This window comes from Schistocerca americana, chromosome X, assembly GCF_021461395.2.
Source record: "Schistocerca americana isolate TAMUIC-IGC-003095 chromosome X, iqSchAmer2.1, whole genome shotgun sequence".
Taxonomy (NCBI): domain Eukaryota; kingdom Metazoa; phylum Arthropoda; class Insecta; order Orthoptera; family Acrididae; genus Schistocerca; species Schistocerca americana.
In genome coordinates, this window is record NC_060130.1 from 623610894 (window position 1) to 623628473 (window position 17580).

Consider the following 17580-nt stretch of genomic DNA (forward strand, 5'->3'; position numbering starts at 1 on the left):
TTATATGCATGTGAAAGAACGACTGACATACTACTTTTCCACCTAGTCACTAAACAAATTGAGGGACTTATAGCGGTGGACAAGATATGAAATACCTTCGCCGTAAATTTCTGCCGCCTGAGACTTCAGCCAGTGAGTCAAGCCCGCCTGGAGTTCCGTGTCGTCATCAAAGCGCTGCGTTGCAAGCCAGTTCTTCATCTTGGGAAACAAGTGGAAGTCGCTTGCTGCAAGATCGGGGATGTAGGGCGAATGAGGGAAAATTTTCCATTTGATTGAATTAAGGAGTTCTTTAGTGCTGTTTGCCGTGTGAGGTCCGGCATTGTCGTGCAAAAACAACATTTTGAACGGCAGCTTTCCTTGGCGTTTGTTTTGAACTGCTCTTCTAAGGCTGTGAAAAGTTTGACAGTACCAGGCAGAATTTATGGTTGCTCCACGCTCGAGAAAATCAGTAAGAAGCACACCTTGCCTATCCCAAAACACGGTCTCCATCAGCTTCCTTGCTGACAAGGTTTGCAAACATTTTCATAGTTATTGGGGGGACCTTGTGTGCCCCCACTCCATGGACTGTAATTTTGTCTCGCAATTAACGTATTTCACCCACGTCTCGTTACCAGTTACAATTCAATCAAGTAATGAATCACCATGTTTGTGGTAGGCCTCCAGAAATGTCAACATTGCCCCCCTTTGCAGTTCTTTATGGAGCACTGTAAGCATTTTGGGCACCCATCGTGCACAAAATTTGTGGTAGCGTAGCTTTCGAGTGTAAATTTCAAACAACAAAGTCCGTGAAACTTGTGGAAAAGAAAGCGAAAGCTCCGTTGTTGTGAAGCGACAGTTTTCACGAACCGTTTCATCAACATTAGCGACAAGATCGTGTCACAATGCTCGGGCGTCCACTCTTCTCTTCATCATGAAAGTTGGTTCGGCCATTTTTAAGCCGAATGCACCATTTCCGGACGGAACATTCACTCACTACGCTGTTTCCGTACACTTCACACAGTTCACGATAAATTTATGTAGGTTTTAGGTTTTTTGCCAACAAAACCCGCAACACAGACGGCACCTCACAACTGGCGGGATTTTCGACTGCAGCGCGCATTACAAATTCGAATATAAAAAAAACCAGACGCGCAGAGACGTTCCTGCTGTCACGGATGGATGCCGACTGAGTTGCCTAGCACGCAATACCAAAAAATGCGCGATCGGCGAGCGCCTAGCGGCGTCAGACGGAAACGTTCCCTACTTTCTACATAGTCCTCGTATTTACAGGCACACAATTAACATTTACATGTTATACTAATGCTTATCAAAGGACAAAAGTTATCTGAGTGAATGGAAGATTACATAGAATAAACGTGAACATCTGTCACATTACTTACTGCAAACTTTGGTATCTGAATGTAGAGCAAATGGAAATTTGTCAAGGAGGAAAGTAGTATGACATGTTTTCTAAATTCGGTTATGAACTTTAATGTTTTTACGATTTTCTGTCATATACACTACTGGCCATTAAAATTGCTACGCCACGAAGATGACGTGCTACACAAGCGAAATTTAACCGACAGGAAGAAGATGCTGTGAGGTGCAAATGATTAGCTTTTCAGAGCATTCACACAAGGCTGGCGTCGGTGGCGACACCTACAACGTGCTGACATGAGGAAAGTTTCCAACCGATTTCTCATACACAAACAGCAGTTGACCGGCGTTGTCTGGTGAAACGTTGTTGTGATGCCTCATGTAAGGAGCAGAAATGCGTACCATCACGTTTCCGCCTTTGATAAAGGTCGGATTGTAGCCTATCACGATTGCGGTTTATCATATCGCGACATTGCTGCTCGCGTTGGTCGGGATCCAATGACTGTTAGCAGAATATGGAATAGTTGGGTTCAGGAGGGTAATACGGAACGCCGTGCTGGATCCCAAAGGCCTCGTATCACTAGCAGTCGAGATGATAGGCATCTTATCTGCATGGCTGTAACGGATCGTGCAGCCACTTCTCGATCCCTGAGTCAACAGATGGGGACGTTTGCAAGACAACAACGATCTGCACGAACAGTTTGACGACGTTTGCAGCAGCATGGACTATCAGCTCGGAGACCATGGCTGCGGTTACCCTTGACGCTGGATCAGAGACAGGAGTGTCTGCGACGGTGTACTCAACAACGAACCTGGTTGCACGAATGGCAAAACGTCATTTTCTCGGATGAATCCAGGTTCTGTTTACAGCATCATGATGGTCGCGTTCGTGTTTGGCGACATCGCGGTGAACGCACATTGGAAGCGTGTATTCGTCATCGCCATACTGGCGTATCACCCAGTGTGATGGTATGGGGTGCCACTGGTTACACGTCTAGGTCACCTCTTGATCGCATTGACGGCCCTTTGAACAGTGGACGTTATATTTCAGATGTGTTACGACCCGTGGCTCTACCCTTCACTCGATCCCTGCGAAACCCTACATTTCAGCAGGATAATGCACGACCGTATGTTGCAGGTCCTGTACGGGCCTTTCTGGATACAGAAAATTTTCGACTGCTGCCCTGGCCAGCACATTCTCCAGATCTCTCACCAACTGAAAACGTCTGGTCAATGGTGGCCGAGCAACTGGCACGTCACAATACGCCAATCACTACTCTTGATGAACTGTGGTATCGTGTTGAAGCTGCATGGGCAGCTGTACCTGTACACGCCATCCAAGCTCTGTTTGACTCAATGCCCAGGCGTATCAAGGCCGTTATTACGGCCAGTGGTGGTTGTTCTGGGTACTGATTTCTCTGGATCTATGCACCCAAATTGCGTGAAAATGTGATCACATGTCAGTTCTAGTATAATATACTTGTCCAATGAATACCCGTTTATCATCTGCATTTCTTCTTGGTCTAGCAATTTTAATGGCCAGTAGTGTAATTTATCCCTTAGAATTATCCATTACCGAATGAACACAGCATTTTGTTATCAATGGAGAGACGTCTACAGACGTTAAGGTAACCTCTAGCGTGCCACAGGGGAGTGTTATGAGATCATTGCTTTTCACAATATATATAAATGACCTAGTAGATAGTGTCGGAAGTTCCATGCGGCTTTTCGCGGATGATACTGTAGTATACAGAGAAGTTGCAGCATTAGAAAGTTGTAGCGAAAGGCAGGAAGATCTGCAGCGGATAGGCACTAGGTGCAGGGAGTGGCAACTGACCCTTAACATAGATAAATGTAATGCATTGCGAATACATAGAAAGAAGGATCCTTTATTGTGTGATTATATGATAGCGGAACAAACACTGATAGCAGTTACTTATGTAAAATATCTGGGAGTATGTGTGCGGAACGATTTGATGTGGAATGATCACATAAAATTAATTGTTGGTAAGGCGGGTACCAGGTTGAGATTCATTGGGAGAGTCCTTAGAAAATGTAGTCCATCAACAAAGGAGGTGGCTTACAAAACACTCGTTCGACCTATACTTGAGTATTGCTCATCAGTGTTGGATCCGTACTAGATCGGGTTGACGGAGGAGATAGAGAAGATCCAAAGAAGAGCGGCGCGTTTCGTCACAGGGTTGTTTGGTAACCGTGATAGCGTTACGGAGATGTTTAACAAACTCAAGTGGCAGACTCTGCAAGAGAGGCGCTCTGCATCGCGGTGTAGCTTGCTGTCCAGGTTTCGAGAGGGTGCGTTTCTGGATGAGTATCGAATATATTGCTTCCCACTACTTATACCTCTCGAGGAGATCACGAATGTAAAATTAGAGAGATTCGAGCGCGCACGGAGGCTTTCAGACAGTCGTTCTTCCCGCGAACCATACGCGACTGGAACAGGAAAGGGAGGTAACGACAGTGGCACGTAAAGTTCCCTCCGCCACACACCGTTGGGTGGCTTGCGGAGTATAAATATAGATGTAGATGTAGTGATACGAGGCCGTTGGGATCCAGCACGGCGTTCCGTATTACCCTCCTGAACCCACCGATTCCATATTCCGCTAACAGTCATTGGATCTCGACCAACGCGAGCAGCAATGTCGCGATACGATAAACCACAATCGCGATAGGTTACAATCCGACCTTTATCAAAGTCGGAAACGTGATGTTACGCATTTCTCCTCCTTACACGAAGCATCACAACAACGTTTCACCGGGCAACGCCGGCCAACTGCTGTTTGTGTATGAGAAATCGGTTGGAAACTTTCCTCATGTCAGCACGTTGTAGGTGTCGCCACCGGCGCCAACCTTGTGTGAATTCTCTGAAAAGCTAATCATTTTGCATATCACAGCATCTTCTTCCTGTCGGTTAAATTTCGCGTCTATAGCACGTCATTTTCGTGGTGTAGCAATTTTAATGGCCAGTAGCGTAGTAACTCTTAGACTGAAGAAGAAACACATTAAGAGTAACTCTCACTGCCGGAATGTCCGTCCACGGGCACGTAACAAGATCACAAGCATATATCAAACCGCGTCCACATCAGTCGTGCCTCGCCAGGGGAAGAGATTCGGTGCAGCGCGGCGCATCTGGAGTGGGCGTCAAACCGCTCAGCTCTGCGCAATAACACACAATTTCCACTAAATGTCCGTACATCAGAGGAAATGTTTCGCTCGTGTGCGCCCCGTTTGTGCGGCTTTTCTCGTTTACCATTTTTATTGACGCGCGCCCGCGCGCGCACACTGGAACATTGCTGCGCACCTGCGAACACTCAGCCCCATTCTGCGCAGTTCTGCCTGGATCTGTGCCGTTCTGCGCTGCTCTGTACAGCGCGTTTTTGTTTGACGCGGAATGGGGCAGAGTATTCATTCATAGGTGCCAGGCAATGTTCCAGTGTACGCACGCGCGCGTCAGTAAAAATGGAAAATGAGGAAGCTGTCCAGACAGAGTATGCACAAACGAACCAAGGAAAGGCTACTAACCCACATCATTGTAGGTAGGTATCATTTTGCACAAAAGTTTATGTATACCCACACAGTTGTTTTGAAGGAACACATGTCTTGGATATGGGAGCTCTTCTGGTGTCAGCTACAGCAAACCTGTAAAACGTACCAACAGTACGCGGAGCTCATTCCTTGTTGCGCAGAATAACGCAGAATGGTGTGGTTTGACATCAACACCCGACGTGCCGCAGTGTTCAAAAATGGTTCAAATGACTCTGAGCACTATGGGACTTAACATCTGAGGTCATCAGTCCCGTAGAACTTAGAACTACTTAAACTTAACTAACCCAAGGACATCACACAGATCCATGCCCGAGGCAGGATTCGAACCTGCGACCGTAGCAGTCGCGCGCTTCCGGACTGAAGCGCCTAGAACCGCTCGGCCACCGCGGCCGGCTGCCACAGCGGAACGTCTTACCTGGGTGTTGTGTGATGAAGTGCGGCGCGGCCGCTGTCGACGTGGCTTATGAATGGAACAAAATTGAGTTTTTCTTGTTATACAAAATGTTTGAAAATAAAATATGTAAAAAAAGTGGTCCGTTAAGTTAACTGTAAATAAATTAAGGTAGCAAAATACAGGGTAATTTTTTCCCCCGTGTACATACTATAGGGATTGATCGGTGAGAGGATACAGGACAAGTAAGGTCTAATGAATTTACGTCCGGAAATGCATGGGTTCCATGGTAGTGACCATGTATACAGTCATTCATTGTTACAGAGACTGCGTTCTAATACGCGCTGGACCATACAGCCACGGTTACAGTATGTGTTGAAAATGGTTTCCACGTGTCTCAATGCATGCGTGTGCGCGCCGTAGCATGTTCTGTCTAGGAGTGCAGTATTCTGCTGCATCCATTTTCAATAAGCTACCACAAGAACTCGAAAATCTTAGCAGTAGCCCAAACTCTTTTAAGTCTAAACTGAAGAGTTTCCTCATGGCTCACTCCTTCTATTCTGTTGAGGAGCTCATGGAAGAGCTAAAAAATTAAGCAAATTCCAGTGTTACATTGTTGATTTTCTTCATTTAAACTTACGACTTGTCACCTGAATATGTTTTTTTATATTTCATTTTATCTGTTTCTAATATCGTGTTATAATTTCATGTATCGACTCGTTCCATGACCATGGAGACTTCTCCTTAATTTGGTCCCACGGAAAAATAAATAAATAAATAACATATCCACATCAACGAGGCTTCATCCGAACAATGTCAAAGGCAGCATGAACACGCTGCTCCAGTGTCTTCACGTCTGGAAGGCGCTCTGCATACACGATACTTTTGAGATGGCCCCATAACCAGAAATCGTACTGGTTGAGATCCGATAAACGAGCAGGCCATGCAGTGGACCCCCACGTCCGATCCATCGACGACGGAAGACGCGACTGAGATGCGTCCGGACGTTAACGGCGAAGTGGGCTGGAGCACCATCATGAAGCAGCTACATAGCCCTTCGAACCATCAGTGGGACTTCTTACAGCAGGGGAAGCAAAGTCACCCGCAAGAGCCGCCGACAATTCCGGCCTGTTAGGCGACGTGGAAGGAAGACTGGTTCCAAAATACGGTCGCCAATAATCCGAGCCCACACATTCCGGCTGCTAAAGATTTGCTGTAACCATACCGTGGGGGGTCTGCATACTTTCCCAAAGATGACTATCATGAAAGTTGAAGATACCACGCTGCATAAATGTGTCCGCATCTGTGGATAGGATGGATCACACAGATCCCTGAATCGTGGTTGCCTGATGGAAAAAAAGGGGGGGGGGGGACAAAACTGCTCCCGATGTGCGAAATCTGTCGCTAGTATGCCCTGCACACGCTTAAGTGACAACGGAAGTGACAATTGTCATGGAGAATGTTCCACGTGGTCGTCTGGCTCATTCTGTACTGACGGACCAACTGCCTGGTACTGAACGGCGGTCGCCTTCCAGTGTGTTACATTTTTCTCCAAGTCTGATGTCCGAACATTTCGGGCACGTCCTTCATGATTTCCTGCTTCCTGAAAAAACCCTGTTGTTGGCGGGAATAGGTCACCTGATACAACCTTGCTGCCTGCCGCCCATTACCATTTCCCTTTCCATAAGTAAACACCATGTCGGCAAGCCCTCGATTCGAATACGGAACCATTGTGTACGACGCTGTATCACATCCACTACAAGGTGAGTCAGCTGGAGAATTGAATCGGACACAACATTACCAATTAATATGGCAGAAGAGGGCTCTAGGGCATGACGTATCAGGAACACTACCACTCTCTAGGAGGAAATCATGCATACCGTAACTGTGGCTGCATGGCACAGCACGTATTAGACAGCAGTCTCTGTACGAAGTATGATTGAATAAATGGTTGCTAGCATGGAAACCATGCATTTCCGGATGCAAGTTCATTAGATCTTTTTTGTTCCATATCCTCTCATCAATCAATCCCTAGAGTTTGTACACGGTGGAAAAAAATCACCCTATATATCTTTATTCTCATACCAAAAGCGTCGAAGAGTACGTCATGCCATTTTATAGTGTTGGAAAGCGGTATAGCTTGCATGAGGAAGCTAAGTGGGTTATTTTAATTTATTTCGTTTGTTTAATAACAAAGGGCGTTTCTGATGGTATCATATATTCGTATTCGAAACAAGATCCAGTGGATCTCAAGCTTCTGAAGGCTTATATAGTGGTTATTCATATATTTCAAGGGTGGCATACCAAAAGGGAATTAGCAACTACGATGTTACATAGTGAACAATTCGTCAGAAGTCATTGGAACACTGTAATACAATACCAGTTTCATTTTACGTACATAATCATTTCAGATGCTTGTTTGTTAAATTTAAAGATACATCAAGCGAATTCAAATAGAAGCCCCTGCAGTAGTGTATATACATACGTTTCCACCAGATATCTTGGTATATCATTAAATGTACAAGCATAAGAAATGATGATGAACTGACGTTTTCCTGCGAATAATAAACGGCTGTTTCTTGCAGTTATTGATCAACCAAACGAAACATCGGTACCCAAACGACAATAAAAATGTCATTGAAACGTCATTGTGAAATGTTTTCCTATCAATTAAGCTTTGCACCTAATATTCAAATGTACCTCGACTTCTCCGTACCCTCATACGTTATATTTAAACCAGAAGAAATTTGAAAACACAAGTGCTATCTTAATAGAATCTGACAGTGTTGCAAATACAAATAAGGTTATACTTTGATTGAAGCAATACTAGATAATTCCCCACGAAACAACAAAATAATAAAGGGTACAACCACTGGTCGTTTATAACTTTCACGAAGCTGACATTTGGTTTGCTGTCTTTTAATCACTTAATTAAAACTCCCCATTTGCACTCCGATGATGAATAACTGGAGGACGTACAACATCACAACTTCTATTTTGGGAAGTATGACTCTGTAAGCACTGACAGTGCTAACATATACCGTTTCAAACAAATGTTTAGCATTCTGCCAAATAAACAGGCATTTATGACACTTGTGGATCTGCTCACGGTCTGTTCCATTTCATTGCTAAGTCAGTGATTTGTGATAATGTAGTCTTTAGATTCATTAATCTTCACACATCGACTGCACACTAAAAAGAGTATTCAGATAAATGGTCTTGATGGATGGTAAAACACACGTATCTTCATAACTGAAAATAAGTATCATTCGACTGTCGATATCCGTACTACGGTACTTACGTTGCAAGAATAACTTGTCCCTGGTCTGCATCAGTTACTGAAGCTGAAAGACTGTTAAGTTCATTGGGAAGAATAAAGAGTGGTCTATGATCCACACTGACGCAAAATAGATTATTTTATTAAGTGGTAATTGCTACGGACTCTAACGAATGGTGTAATTCACAAATTTGCCAAAAAAAATGCAGAGGTTTGCTATTATTTTTTCTATTATATCAAATAGTTATAATTTTCAATGTTTCCATTATAATATAAAACACTGAAATATACATTTTTAAAATGCTTTAACATACAAATTAACCATCACATTCTTTAAAATATTTGTTAGAAAACACCATTACATGTTTATAATAATTTTTAATAAACCATATATGCGGCTACATATACCACTACGGAAAGACTACTGACCCACATCATTATAGGTAGGTATCATTTTCTACAAAAGTTTATGTATTACCCACAAAGTTGTTTTGAAGGAACACATATCTTGGATATGGGAGCTCTTCTGGTGTCAGCTACAGCAAACCTGGAAAACAGAGCAGTAACATCTCTTGAGTTTTGTTTTTCTTGGTTGGGAGCAACATACAGAAATTTAAATATTCAGGAATCTATAAGGAATACAAAGTTTGTAGAAACTGCAAGACATGAATAACTAATAACACTTAGTGTTTTATGTAGTCGCAGTGCATTTATAGACTGCTCTATTTTGCTTATCGTATTGTTTTAAAAATGAAGTAAGTAGTTTTTTACCACCATTAAATAACTATAACAGCTCACAAGTTTTCTGCATTGAGAAATAATGCAAAACTGTGATAAATTTCACATCATTTATACCACAAATTCCAGTCCCATGTAGTAATGCTAAATGCGTATCATACTAATTACAGTAGGATGCCACATATGCTAGTTACACTATTGAAAAACGCCTTTATTTTTGTGATCTTCAATGTTGTGTTGTATAAGAAGTTCCTTATAGACTTTGAAACAATCATGAAACCGCTGTCTCTAATTTAAATAACGGTAGCGCCTATTACATCACAGTTAAATGCTGAGCACCATCATCTATCAATCTGAATTTCATTTTAATGTTAACATAAAGCGATACTTTTGTGTTAATTTAATTAATGAACTAGCATAGAACTTATTTTTTATGGCATAGGCTAATACTTTTCAAATATGACTATAAAAATGTTCCAGAGCACATACTATTTTAATTTACAGATCACTACATTTACAGTCTGTTGCAGTAATTTGATTAGAAGTCTGAATGCCCTAAACTGAAGTTCTTTTGTGATTGACATTGATAACTTCTAATTAACAGTTTGGTACCCTTATGTTGCTTAGTCCTCATGTTGCATACGTGTTAAATCCAACTTTTGTTCTTTTTTTCTAGCTCAGGCAATTACCTAAACGTACTGCCCCTGATTGTAGCGCTCGCTTCACACCATGTGATCTCTGTGCATCACTTGTTTTTGCTTCTGCAAGCACCCAGTAGGTTTCAGAATCTGACTGGAGAAAGCTGTTGATCGCAGTGACAGCATGACTTCGTGAAATAAAGGCAACTTCTGCGTATTTTTAGTAGTTTTGAACTATAATGCGTGTATAATATGTCGTAATATGGTAATATACCCTACGCTGTAGAATAAATGATTGTTTACTTCCTCGAAACAATACTGCGATTCATTTTTTACGATGTAGCTGTGAGTCTACATTCGGTAACGACGTACGTTTTCACATTCATAAGAGTGAATACAGGAGGAAAAAGACAGCGACGAAGAAGAAAAGGAAAGTATTGACAAACTTGATGCATTTCCAATTATTAACACCCCAGAACACTAAAGCCTGAGCCATCACCAACAGCAAAAATGTTCCATGCCACGCATTTAACTAGGCTGATGAATAAAACCCATAAACGTTATTTACGATGTGGGTTGCTTTGGTGAAAGGGTTTCACATTTGTGCATTGCACTAATTGCGAACTATACCTTTGTGTCGCAGAAAAAAGTAACTAATTTCTGCAATTCAATGAAAAATAGCAGAGTCGGTTACATGCGTATGGACTTCAAAAAGTAAGTTACGCTTGTCATCCCACCCTAAGATCACTGCGCAACAAGAGTGGAGCATTATCGGAACATAGTACTGGTGTCCTGCAGACACAGTCTGCTGCGGTAAGGATGACAAGTGCTTGACAGTGTGAAAGAACTGGTGCGGTATCTGGAAATAGAGTCTGTTGTGGAAGTACTCGGGAAAGTACGATTCTTGAGGGCAAAACGTGTAACTTGCGCATACACTTATCAGCCAGAATATTATGTATGACCTTCCACCTAATAGCCGGTATGTCTAGCTTTGGCTCGGATAACAGCAGCGACGCGCCGTGGCGTGGAAGTAATGAGGCCTTGCGGCGTCGCTGGAGGGAGTTGGCACTACTTCTGCATGCACAAGTCACCTAGTTCCCATAAATTCCGGGGAGGGGGCGTTGAGTTCTGACGCCACGTTCAATCACATCCCAGATGTGTTCGATCGAGTTCAGCTCTGGCGAGATGGGAGACCGTCACATCAATCGGAACTGTGTTCCTAGAACCACTCCATCACGCTCCTGGCCTTGTTACATCACGTATTGTCTTGAGAAATGCCACTGCCGTCGGGAAACGTGATCGTCACGAAGGAGCCTATGGGGCCTGCAACGTGTACGATACTCCTTGGCCGTCGTGGTGACTTGCGCGAGCTCCACTGGACCTGTGGATACCCACATGAATGTTCCACAGAGCACCGTGGAGCCGCCGCTAGCTTGTCTCCGTTCCGCAATACAGGTTTCAAGGAGCTGTACCCCTGGAAGATGACGGATTCGCGCCTTCCCATCGACATGCTGAAGTTGCCGATGTCGTGGTGTTAACATTGGCGCATGCATGGTCGACGGCCGCGGAGGCTCGTCGTCAGGAGTGTTTCGTGCAATGTGTGATCAGAGACACATGTACTCTGCCCAGCATTAAAGTCTGGTGTTAGTTCTGTCACACATCGCCACCTGTCCTGTTTTCTCAGTCTGCCCAGCCTACGACGTCCGACATCTGTAATGAGGGGTGGCCGCCCAGCCCCACGACGTCTGGACGTGGTTTCACTTTGGATTCTCCACGAGTTGAAGACCACAGCACTCCTCGAACACCCGACAGGTCCTGCAGTTTTCGAAATGCTCGTGCCGAGCCTCCGGGAAATCACAATATGCTGTCGGTCAGATTCAGATACATCGCGCGCCTTTCCCATTTACACACGAACAGCGCGCTCATTGATACTACATACGCCGTGCGTGTGTCTGACTAGCAGTCATTCCTCGCCAGGTGACGCTCCTATCGCCTGTATGGATTTATATCGATAGCAGGTTGGTGGTCATAATTTTCTGACTGATCAGTGCAGATTCACAGTGAAATTCTGGAGGTATATGGACCAAATGCAACGTCGCGTCCAGTGGTAGTGAAATGGTGTCAACAATTTGACCAGTGCCGCACAGACGTGGGTGGTGATGATGAGAAATTCCAGGTCCTGCACATGCGGTTTCCGTCTTTTCAGCAAGCTGGATGAACGTCTTGGGTAGAAATAGATTGTCCAGTGATGAGGATGTTCACACACCAGTTATCAAATAGATCCGTGACTACGCAGTGGATTTCTATCGTCGAAGAATTGAACGATTGGTACAACATTCCGTCTGTTGTGTGCAGACACTTGGTGACCACGTTGAAAACTATAGTCGTTAATCTGTGTCACTTTGGAGCATAGTGCAACATTCGATAAAAATTACCTGTCGCGCTAGAATGAACTATCCTCGCATATAAAATTTTCTGATTGTTACGGACTTGTTGTAGATGAGACTACCTATTACTGTAAGGTACACACAACTCTGTAAAATCAAATAGACTGTTTGTTTAGACAGACCTTACAAACCTAAATGTAGATGTTTCTATCCGTCTCAGTCTAAGGATACATGAAATATAGTCCAGTATTTGTAGAATAAAAATCGATTATACTTTAAGAAAGAGTGTTAAGCACCATATAACGCACAAGAAAATCTTTTACAGTGGTTTTAGTGATTTAATGACAATGAACGCCACACACAAAACCCTAAATAACATGTTGTCGGACTTCCAGCTGCATCAAGTGGTTATACATCCATGAGATTTCGGCCAACTGCTTCTCAGCCATTGTTAAGTGGTAATTGACTGCTTTGTGGTTGCAGACCTCGTCTTTACATGGAAATGGTACCGGCTGTGACGTCAACGCTGCCTAGGCCGTCGTCATATTAAAGAATTTTTATTTATTTATTTCGTCTCTGCTGTGCTCGCCCTCTCGATGACCCAGTTCCACATTGTACTCTTCTGGAAACCGGCGTGATAGTGTTATTTGATAGCCTGATCTCCGTAGCTGCAATATTGCCCCGTACCAGAAACCCTAGCCTTCGTGACGATAGAGGTCTCACGGTATGCAGTGTCCATTTCCCAATAAGTGTTTAGCTGTCGCCTTTTTATCTGCGTAGCACAGGCGCAGACATCTCTCACGTTCAGTTCGGCGTTGTTCTATGGTGCTTTTGGTCTGCCCTGTCCGCACTCGTAAGGAATTTTTTAAATGCCGAGAGCTCTAGCTACGTTATCTTTTCCAATCCACATGGGTTGGTGTATTTTAGCTGGAGGCCTGAAAAGCAACATGCGTGTCTGTTTCTTCAGCAGATACCTAATCCATCGCCACAGAATACAGTATGGGAAAACCGGAAGTCTTTTACTCTCCTCCAAGGCGTTGTTCTGCTCCGGAAAACTCCCGAAATTCCAAAGACGATTTGTTTTCACAGCTATATCGACGATGCTTTGGTCGTCTGGCCGTATGGACGTGAAAAACTTGGGGGAGTTCATTGAACACCTCAGCAGCATGCATGAACTCATCAAGATGACAATGGAGGTTTAAAAAGACGGTACCGTGGCCTTCCTTGATTTTTTTCATCCACTGAAAACCCTACTGGCGGATCAGCCACAACGTATACAGAAAATCAAATCATACGGTCCGGAATGTGCACGGTTTCAGCCACCACCACGCTACTCAATAGCGCACTGTTCAATGAACCATGGTTCATCGAGAGGGATCCGTTTTGCCGGCCGCGGTGGTCTCGCGGTTCTAGGCGCGCAGTCCGGAACCGTGCGACTGCTACGGTCGCAGGTTCGAATCCTGCCTCGGGCATGGATGTGTGTGATGTCCTTAGGTTAGTTAGGTTTAAGTAGTTCTAAGTTCTAGGGGACTGATGACCACAGCAGTTGAGTCCCATAGTGCTCAGAGCCATTTGAACCATTTTTAGGGATCCGTTTTGTCTCCGAAATTTTGCCACGAGACCTGAACCAACTGCAAAAGGTTTTCTGTGAGAATAACTACAACAACAAACGCATATCACCCGCAATTTTAGGAGGTAACCTCAAGATATACGAAATATATGAGACAAGCCAAATACCCTCAGACCAGAAGAAAAATTCAATAATTCCAGTTCCAAAGAAGGCAGGCGCTGACAGGTGTAGATATCAATGTAACAAGTCATGATTGCAAAATGCTGAAACCAATTACTTACAGAAGAGTAGGAAAACCTAGAAGTCATCCTCGGCGAACAACAGTTTGGGTTCCAGAGAAACGTAGGAACATTAAAGGCAGTGCTGACCGCATCCACTTATCTTAGGCGATAGGTTAAAGAAGGGCAAACCTACGTTTATAGCATTTGCAGATTTAGAATAAACTTTCGACAATGTTGACTGAAATGTTCTCTTTGAAATTCTGTAGATAGCAAGGACAAAATGCAGGAATGAAAAAGTTATTTAAAACTTCTACAGAAAACACGCTGCAGTTATAAGAGTTGAAAATAGTTAAGTGGGAGATACGACGACGTTGTAGCTTCTTCCCAACGTTATTCAATCTGTAAATCGAGTAAGCAGTGAAGGAAACCAAACAGAAATTTGGAAGAGGGATTAAGTTCAAGGAGAAGAAACAAAAGCTTGTTTTCTCTCAGACATAGCAAAGAACTTCGAAGAGGAGCTGCACAGAATGGGTCATTTCTTGAAGACGGATTATAAGATGAACATCAACAAGAGTAAAACAAGGATAATGAACAGTAGACGCACTAAATCGGGTGATGCTAAAGGCATTAGATTAGGAGATGAGACACTAAAATTAGTAGATGAGTTCACCTGTTTGCGCAAAATAACTGGTAATGGCAGAAGCAGACGGGATATGAAATGCAGACTAACAACAGAAAGAAAGCATTTCCGATAAATAGGAGTTCGTCTACATTTAATATAAATGTTTTTTCCTAGAGGTATTTGTCTGGAGTGTAGTCTTGAACTGAAGTGAAACTTGGACGATACGCAGTTAAGGCAAGAAGCGAATAAAAAATTTGAATTGTACAGCAGAAGAATGTTGAAGATTTGATGAGTAGTTCGAATAATTGGTGCTGAGGTACTTAATCGAACAGGGGAAAAAAAAGAAATTTACGCCACAACTTGAGTAAAAGCAGGGCCCGATTGATAGGACACATCCTGAGGCATCTAGGCGTTGTCAATTCGGTAGTTAAGGGAAGTATGGTGGGTTTAGATGGTAAGGAGGTTCAAGCGGGTGTAGGTTCCAGTAATTATGCATTGACAAGGAGGTTTTTCACAGTGTAGACTAGCGTGAAGAGCTACATCAAACCAAGGAAGTGGCCGACCGAGGGTTCCAGGAGGTCCGGACTTCCCACCCCTGCTCCCTCCCCCTCCAGTCACCTACATGAAATTGACCGTTAAAGCACGCAACCTTAAGAGGAAAATGCACTGACGAAACAAGAAAGCCAAATAAATTAAGTCAATAAAAACGTCCCACACACTGCCCCGTAATACACACTAAAATAAAGAATAACAAATTTTCCCCCCAATCTTAAGAGGAAGGAAATGCCTAACGGTAAACCCTTCATTCGATAGCTGTCCTCAGCATGAAGAAGTGGAAGTAACACATTAGTCAGCTGCCATGTAGTGAAATTGAAAGCTATTTTGATTTTCAACCATACGACGAAAAAGAGATACGCACTACTTATAGTAAACGTCGCCATCGATAGATTTGGCACTGTCGGCCATGGCCCATCCTTACTTTAACCAAGAGCAACAGCTGTACATTGTTGGCCTTCCTTAAGCTGATTTGTTGTTTTGTGAATCGGTTCAGTTCTTAGTTGCAGTTGAATTTAATGTAAGTATTGCCGTTTGTTGTTTCCGTGCTGTGTGTTGTTATGATAGTTTCTAATTCAAAAATAGTTCAAATGGCTCTGCGCTCTATGGGACTTAACTTCTGAAGTCATCAGTCCCCTAGAACTTAGAACTACTTAAACCTAACTAACCTAAGGACATCAACACACATCCATGCCCGAGGCAGGATTCGAACCTGCGACCGTAGTGGTCGCGCGGTTCCAGACTGTAGCGCCTAGAACCGCTCGGCCACCAGGCCGGATAGTTTCTAATTATGTGTAAGATTGTGTATGGTAAGTTAAAAATATGTACGAACTACTATAATAGCCTAATTGCCTATGTACAGCAGTTTAACGTTAGCAATGGAGTCGTTGTTTGGAGACTGGTAGACCTTCATGGTTGGAATATTTCACTGCTTCACAAGACAGCGGAGCGGTAAACATCATTACAAATACCATTAAATTAAATTCACTGCATAAAAATACATCTGGATTTGCCTGTGTCGCCCAGAATCTCCTTGATTAACAGAAATATCGTCCAAACGGTGACTGTTACATTTGAGAAGTATCATTTCAAATCGTATTATGTGCATATACCATAATTTTTTACAGGAAGCGAAAAAACATTCTTTTCCCAGCCAAATGTAATACGTCAAAATTCTCGACTGCAGGACGTAAGTATTCAGATTATGTTCCAGAATCAGTCATGATCGAAATCACTTCCCACTGGATGAAGGGACCATTTTAATTTTTAAATTCCACTTAATACGTTTTGAATTTTGAATCAATTCACTAAACAAAATACCTTTTGATTGAATCATGTTTTTACACAATATGATTTCAAATGCTCATTTCAATTTTTATTGATTTTATTGTTGTACACAACATATCACATAAGAAAATAAGGTTATTAACATGTTGTTGACGGTAGATCGATGTGTTACAATGATGCACTCAGTCCTTCTTCCACGTGCTAACAGTCACACTCATCGTTCACACGAGTCGGCCTACCAGTTTCAGCTGATTCTGCATCGATATTTAGTGTCGAAACATGAAACTGCAAACTATCAACCTCTTTCTAGTTATCTCCAAATCTTGTTTCCAACAGTATGTCGACATCCAGTTCTTAGAGTCAGGTAATTCGGTTGAAACTCCACTGCGCCTTTCTGCTAAATACTTTACAGTTCTTCGTCATATAACTGAGTCTACAACTTTGTTACACTTTGTCCCGTAATATGTAAACTTTACTTTTTGCCTTCGCCAGGTAGAATACCGGGATGCTTCCACACTTGAATTTGTCTTGTTTATGATTACAAGGGGCCGGCCGAAGTGGCCGTGCGGTTCAAGGCGCTGCAGTCTGGAACCGCAAGACCGCTACGGTCGCAGGTTCGAATCCTGCCTCGGGCATGGATGTTTGTGATGTCCTTAGGATTAGTTAGGTTTAACTAGTTCTAAGTTCTAGGGGACTAATGACCTCAGCAGTTGAGTCCCATTGTGCTCAGAGCCATTTAGATTACAAGGCGGCTCAAAATTACTTAACGTGTATCTGAGCTGAAGAACCTAAAACGAAATACCACTCGTCACGCCCTAACTACAGATAGTAAAGCTCCATCAAAGTATAAAAACATGCATTTATGCAATATTTCTGTCACGAATATCACATCAGTGCTCCGACATTACAAATGTCTCTCAGAATGATCATTCGTAAAATACATCAGGCGTTATTACTTGCTAAGCTTCTCTTTT

At 43.1% G+C, this 17580-nt stretch overlaps 1 protein-coding gene across 1 annotated transcript in view; it reads right to left on the reverse strand.

Moving 5' to 3' along the window:
* Positions 1 to 8805: 8805 nt before the first annotated feature.
* The window catches only part of LOC124556208, an 86754-nt gene continuing 77979 nt past the window's right edge, over positions 8806 to 17580 (reverse strand). The window contains exon 5 of the mRNA XM_047130197.1: positions 8806 to 9135. The gene's annotated coding sequence lies outside the window, so the exon portion shown is untranslated. The remainder of the gene's footprint in view (positions 9136 to 17580) is intronic.